Source organism: Perognathus longimembris, chromosome 28, assembly GCF_023159225.1.
Source record: "Perognathus longimembris pacificus isolate PPM17 chromosome 28, ASM2315922v1, whole genome shotgun sequence".
In the NCBI taxonomy this organism is placed as follows: Eukaryota; Metazoa; Chordata; class Mammalia; order Rodentia; family Heteromyidae; genus Perognathus; species Perognathus longimembris.
The window spans coordinates 28,410,958-28,417,784 of NC_063188.1; positions in this window are offsets into that span (position 1 = coordinate 28,410,958).

Below are 6,827 nucleotides of genomic sequence, written 5' to 3' on the forward strand. Positions count from 1 at the left end.
TCACCCCTTTTCTCGTCAGCGTTACTATATTAACTGTTATCCACTCCCCTATTAAACCAGATTGCTCTTGAAGCTTTCTCCGAGACTCCGCGTGCACCTGGCTTCCTTCGTGGGTAAGGAGGGAGGAAAGGGGATCTCGCTAGGCTACGTGCACCTAAGGCCTACCCTAACTCCCCCACTCCACCCTGGCCTGCCTGCAGGTCGGGCAGCCAGGGGAGAGGGTGAGAAAGGGAGCACAGATAAGAGAGTAAGCCTAGCATCCCCGCGCCAGGGGAGATAAATCTAGCCTGGCACTCCTTGGTCTTCCAATAATTATTATTGCTGTCATCATTTGAGGGGTAGAAATGTGGTTCCCATGACATGATTCCTGCCTGAGATGAAGCTTCATCATTGGTTAATTATTCTCATTTGGGCTTGGTCTGTCCTGCAAAGTTGTGCTGTTCCTTTGGGATGCTTCCAATTCTTTTTTCACACAGCAAAAAAGGCACCAGCTACCTGGCTGTGGAGGCTCAAACCCTTATCCCTAGCTACTTGGGAGGAGGAAATGAGGGACAGAAGTTTCAGGCCAGGGTAACCCAGCCAAAAAGAAGCCTAAGATATTCCATTACAACCAATGGCTGGGTGCTTGCCATGTGTGTCTATAAACCACAGTGTTACAGGCTGGACATCCTCAGGCTATCATCTCCAGGTTGGCTTGAGCATAAAGTGAAATCCTACCTTAAAAGTAACCTGTTTTAAAAAGGAGTGAATGCCAGGAGCTGGTGGCTCATGCCTATAATCTTGTCTTCTCAGGAGGCTGAGATTTGAGGATCACAGTTCAAAACCAGCCCAAGAAGAAACGTCTATGAGACTCTTATCTCTAATTAGTCACAAAAAACCGGAAGTGGTAGAGTGCTAGCTGTGAGCACAAAATATCAGGGACAGCACCCCATGCCATGACGTCAAGTTCCAGGACCAGCAAAAAGGAATAAGGCTAGAGATCAAGCAGGAGAGCACACACCCACAATTTGGAAAGTAAATTTGCAAAACCAGAGTTTCTCTACTCAGGGAGAACTATTTCATGTTCAAAGAACAGGGGTGTGTGTGTTGGGGGGGAACGAACAGAGAGGATCACTGGGTGATTGGCTATTGCCATGGTCTGTGAGATTGGTTTGTTTAGTTGTTGGGAACAGGTTATTAATGAGGTCAAAGCCCAAGGCCATATTCCAGGGAGTTTATTGCCTTTCATGACAGAGTTTCCTTTCCTTCAATTTCTCTGGCTACTTGGCCAGTATGTACTACTGACCATACTACATATTGGGGTACACTACCCTGAAAATGTGGAAGAATGTTGAGTGCAGACCATTTTCCCTAACTGGAATTTGGACTTTGTTAGGAATATTGGAGTCTGTGGATGAACATCCTTACTTGTGCTCCATGGATTGTTCCTCTTCAAGATCTTAGTAAATAGTCCATGGAAAAAGCATTCTGAGATCAAGTAATTGGACTAATTCTGGAGTTAATGAAGTCAATTTTTTATGTTTCAATTGAAGTCTTGGCAGAGCCTTTATTATGTTAATACATATTGTGACTCTCAGATTGTAGCACTCCACATTTTCCAAATTTGTTTCACCAGTGAATCGCTTATTTAAACCACAGCTATTTACATCTCCCAAGAGAGTCTTCTAGGGACAGTTTGAGATTTATTAAGGGTTCCAAAATCCTTTCACCTAAAAACTGAAGTGAAGTTAACTTTAGGACAGTGTCTGTGTGTCCTGGCCACCCAAAAGCTTATACTGTATTTATTTACTTCTAGCTTAGCAAAAAAGATGGGATACAATCTGATGCTGAATGACACTCAAGTTATCCTTTAGCATCCTAGAAGATAAAAATGTTTAGAAGTGACATGATAGCTAGTTTATGTGATGACATGAAATAGACTGTTAGACTGGTAGAGTGCTTGTCTGGCTATGCACAAGGTAATGTGTTCTACTTTTAGCACTGAAAAGTAGAAAGAAAGGAAAGGAGAGAGAGAAAAAGAAAAAACACTGTTTATGATGGAGGGTAGAGTTCATACTTCTTTCCTCAAGTACTGACCAGCCAACAGCTGTAGGACAATGGACAGGCAGAAAAACACTAAAGGGAGAATTTATCTTCTGTTTACTTCCCTAATCTTCTTCCTCATGCATTGGCTGTTATCATGTAGTTAGGCCATAGAGCTCTGTTCTGAATACCTCTTCCATTATCTATTTCCTCTTCTGTTCCTTCATCTTTCTTTTTGGGTTTGCAAACTACCTCTTGTTGCTTTGATCTAGAGTTCTGATTTGAGTCTCTGACCCATGTCTCCACTAAGATGTCTCCCAGGCCTCCCAAATTCATTCTCTCCAAATGTGAACCCCTTCTATCTTGAAACTTGCTGCTTCAACAACTGCTTGGAGCTGTTTGATAGGGTTGTTTCTGGATAGAAGGTATGATGGATCATTGCAGAGGATATAAACAGAGAGAGTGTATAAGACCATGCTTACATCCCCTTTCAGATATTCATTTAAAAGGAAAGTGGAGGTCTTAAGGTGTGACTCAAATAGTGCAGTGCCTGCCAAAGAAAAGCATGAGGTACTCAATTCAAAATCTAGTACTGCCCAAATAAAGACCCTCCCAACAACAAACTTAGAAACAGAAAACTAGAGTCCTTAACTAGATACAACATAGCACATACAGGATCCCAAGAAGTTTCTTAAGCTCCTCGGATAATACTTAGGACACACTGTCTTTGGATCTAGTTGATTTTTATAATGTGAACATTGTGATGTGGAAGAATGGAAATTTAACTTTTATGAAGTCCACTCCATTGCTTCAGGGCTCAATTGGGGAAATGATACCTTATAATACACAGGACTAAGTGGGAGAGGCTTTTATGGCTTGGAGTCAGAGGCTGAGTGAGGCAGTAGTGACACTGTGAACCTGTGTATATTGCTGGATATTCAGTAGGCTAATGACTCAAGAACAAGTTGTTGGGGCAAAGAAAAAGTTTTATTTGAAAAGATAGCAACCCAAGAGAGATGGAAATTGCTAATAAAGACCATTTTCCTAGGAGATTGCTTATATGGGAAGATGTTGGAAAGCATATTATGAGAGGAAACTGAAAAGCTGTGTTTTGCTGGTCCCATGAATTAACTAAAGGCAAGATAAAATGTGAACTTCCAGTCCCTCCGACTCATCTGTGTCTTTTGATGTGAGCCATTCTCTCCTGAAATTATTTTGCCCTCACTTCCAGGAAGAACAGGATGTACTAGTGAGCATTTTGTGACAAAAGACAAACTGCTTTTCACATGGGCAATGCCATCTTATCATCTTGTGACAAAAGGCAAAACTCCCACACAGCCAAAAGATCAGGACCACCTGCCCTGAAACAGTGACTGCCTTACTTGTTCCTAGTCCCTTCAAGTGGCAAAGGTTTCAGGAACCACTTTAGAGACAAATATAGCGATAATGGTCCACCAGACCATACCTGTGACTGTGTATGTTTAGTTATGTGTTGTCCCCTGATCCCAATCCCCTGTCTATTTAAAGCCAGAGAAAGTATCTGTACCACTGTTGATGCCTGATAATGTACTGAAGTTCTGTCTTCCTGTGGCTGCTACATAATAAATCTCCTCTCTCAGCCTATTACTATGTCTTTTTATTTGGTTTATAGAGGCAAGTGTCTGGACCCAACAAGTGGAACTGCTGGAGTTTGGTCCTCAGGGGAATAAAAAAATCAGGTTTCATTATTGGATAGGTGAGTATCGGGGCAGTTATGAATTCCAAGGTAGCTACAAGATTCAGGGGAGGGTTGCATTTCTTATGTTGTGACTTGTAGGTCACTGGATGTTCTGGATAAATTGGCAAAAAAGTGATTGATTAGAATGTCTTATGATCTATATTTTTTTAGTTCTTTTTCCCAGGAAGTGCTAATTCTGCAGTTAGTTATTAGAATACAAAAGCCATCTTTCCGGAGATAGCAAGCAAGAGGCTATTTCTTCCTCAGGAAAAGGGGAGATAGAGCAAAGCAACTTCCTCTGAAGGACAGGGGGAGGAAATGTGTGCTTGAGAATGGCTTTTAACCTGTTAGGTGGCTGTCTGTTAGTAGGGTCATCTACAGCAACGTCTGTGGGATAGCAGTCCTTTCCTGTCCAGCTGTGTTCAGGAGTAAAGCTACAGGGTTTATTTCATTTTTTTTTCATTGGTAACATTGGAAGACCAGAGATTTGATATTACTGTTTGAGCTTTAGGTTACTTCTTTTTTTATCCAGGAGTATATGAAATCACACAAGAATCATCATAGAAGGAAAGAAAAGGAGGAGTGGTGAACTTACCTAGCACTTGAAAAGTGTTGAATTTGATCCTCATACTGAAAAAAAAAAAGATGTTCAATATGTTTTTCCCTTGGGCATCAGTTGAAGTATTAAATGAGTGGCCAAGAAAGGCATACCTTCTTAGCCTCTATACAAGTCAATTTCTCACTGCTGTGACAAACATATGAAAAACAACCAGAAGAAAAATTGATTTAGCTCATGGCTTCAGAGGTTTTGGCCAATGGACAAATGGCTAAGTTCCTTCTGGGCCTGTGTCTAGTAAGAAAGAGCACGATCATTGGCAGTACCTGTTTGAGCAAAGTGGCAAACTGGCAGTCTGTAGGGAGATAGATGAGGGGGGAGAGGGGAGGGAAAGGGAAAAGAGAAGAAGGGAGGAGGGGAGAGGAGAGGTTTTGGAACAAAATATATCCTTCAAACGCATGTCTCCCTAATGATCTACTTTTCTCCTAATAGTTAAACTATGGATCCATTAAGGCCTTAGGATGTAATCACCTTTTAAAATCCCATCATCTAGCAACCAAGGCAATAACACATGACTTTAGGGGGACATTTTAGATCCAAACCACAATAGCCCCAGTTTTGCTCCCCCTGCCAACCCCTCCTTCTTTGTAGATGGTCTTTGATTCTCCTACTCAGAGCCATAGAATTGTTGGAAACTATTGAATGTTGACAAACATGGATTTACAATCAGAACACATGTAAATCTGCATCCTGCCTCTGGCTGTAATTGTGTAATCACTGGCAATTCTGATTAAGATTTTAGTTTCTTGATGTGGGAGAATAGGTTACCTTTTTGTAGATCAGTTGAAAGGGAAAATGATGTGGTGTTTATTTATATAAATTGCACACTTCCAATTATACAATGACATAACTGCTGTGTGATCATGGAAAATTTGTGGAATCTTTCTATGGATAGGTTTCCTCATCTGTCAAAATGTGTTATTAAGAATATCTAACTCATGAGATTTTATGAAATATTTTTATGTTCATGATATATGTGGCATCTAGCACAAGGTACTGTATTATTTGTATTTTTTCTAGTATAATTATGATTTTTGCTTCTGTAGAGACTTGTTGGCAAAGAATTTAAGACATGAAAGAACACTTATATAGCATTTGTATCAATGTACCATGGCAATAAAATGGGACAAGGCCCTAATATTGTAGGTTGCTGCTCAGGTAGATTGGTCATGAGGGGCACTGTATTGCAGGTTTTGCAAGACATTCAAAAGAATCATGCTAAAGAGCATTTTTAATGTAAAGTCTTACAGTGAGGGGTAATGATGTTAATAGTTTCTGTGTGGACAACTGATTTGAAACCAACTATGAATTGGGAAAAATTATGAAAGAAAATTCAGTTTTTCTTTTTCCTCTTCCCTCCCTTCCTCTTACTTCCCTAACTCCCTCTTGTCTATCACACTGTAGCAGAAAAGTTAAAAAAGTTAAAAGGGATGGAGGATATGTCCCATGTGATAAAGTACTTGACCAGCAAGTGCAAAGACCTGGCTTCAAATCGGAGTACCACCCAAAATACTTGTATATACATCCCTGCTCACTAGAGATTCCATCCCCATCTCATTTCCCTTACCAGCTCAACTCATCTAGTTGAAAATCACTGTTTATAGAAAGACAAATTTTCCTTAAGGAGCAAGTAAGGAGAGTGCCAGAAGAACATTTTGTGGTTATGTTTAGAACTGTGCCCAGGGATTCACAGACAAAGGCAACTTATAAGTTGGTGACATCTGGGTTGTGGTCCTGGTTCTGCCAGTAAGTAATTGTCCTGATGTAGACATCTCAAAAATTTTCCCTGGTCTCCACTAGTTTAGTTATTTCTTGGAGTAAATTTGAGATGCAATAATATTTTACTGTGTATTATTAAAACAGGGTGGTTACGGTTGAATGTGTTTGGGTTGCACTGTTAAGCAATGTTTAACGTGTTGCATTCCTCTTGTAACATATTCATGTCACAGAGGGTTCCGTAGAGAGAAATTTGGTAAGCAGGTTTTTTTCTTTTTTAATTTGTATTAAACATGTTATCCCTCTGATTCAGAATCTCTTGTAGGGCTAGTACTTTTTGTTTTGATGATGATGATGATGATGATGATGATGACGACAATGACAACAATGACGACGACGATGATATTTGGTGTTGGAGATCAAGCCCAGGACATGGAGTGTGCCAAGCATTCACATTGTTTTGGATTTTATCTAAGCTCTAATGTTCTGCTTTAATACAGCTGGTGAAAGTGATCTCTAGGGGGAAATAATCAGTTCTTACCTATTTTTATTTTTTAATGACATTCCTTGACTGTTCACTCCTCTGTCTCTTTTAGATTGTTTTCTAAAGAAGACGTAAGCATTTATCTCTGACATATTGAGAGGATATTCTCCTGTTGACACATCTTCTAAAGTAGCAGCATACAATTTTCACGATTCTCTTTGTGTATTTCAACATGACTTGATATTTTTGGAATGCAGGTTCAGAAGATAGTG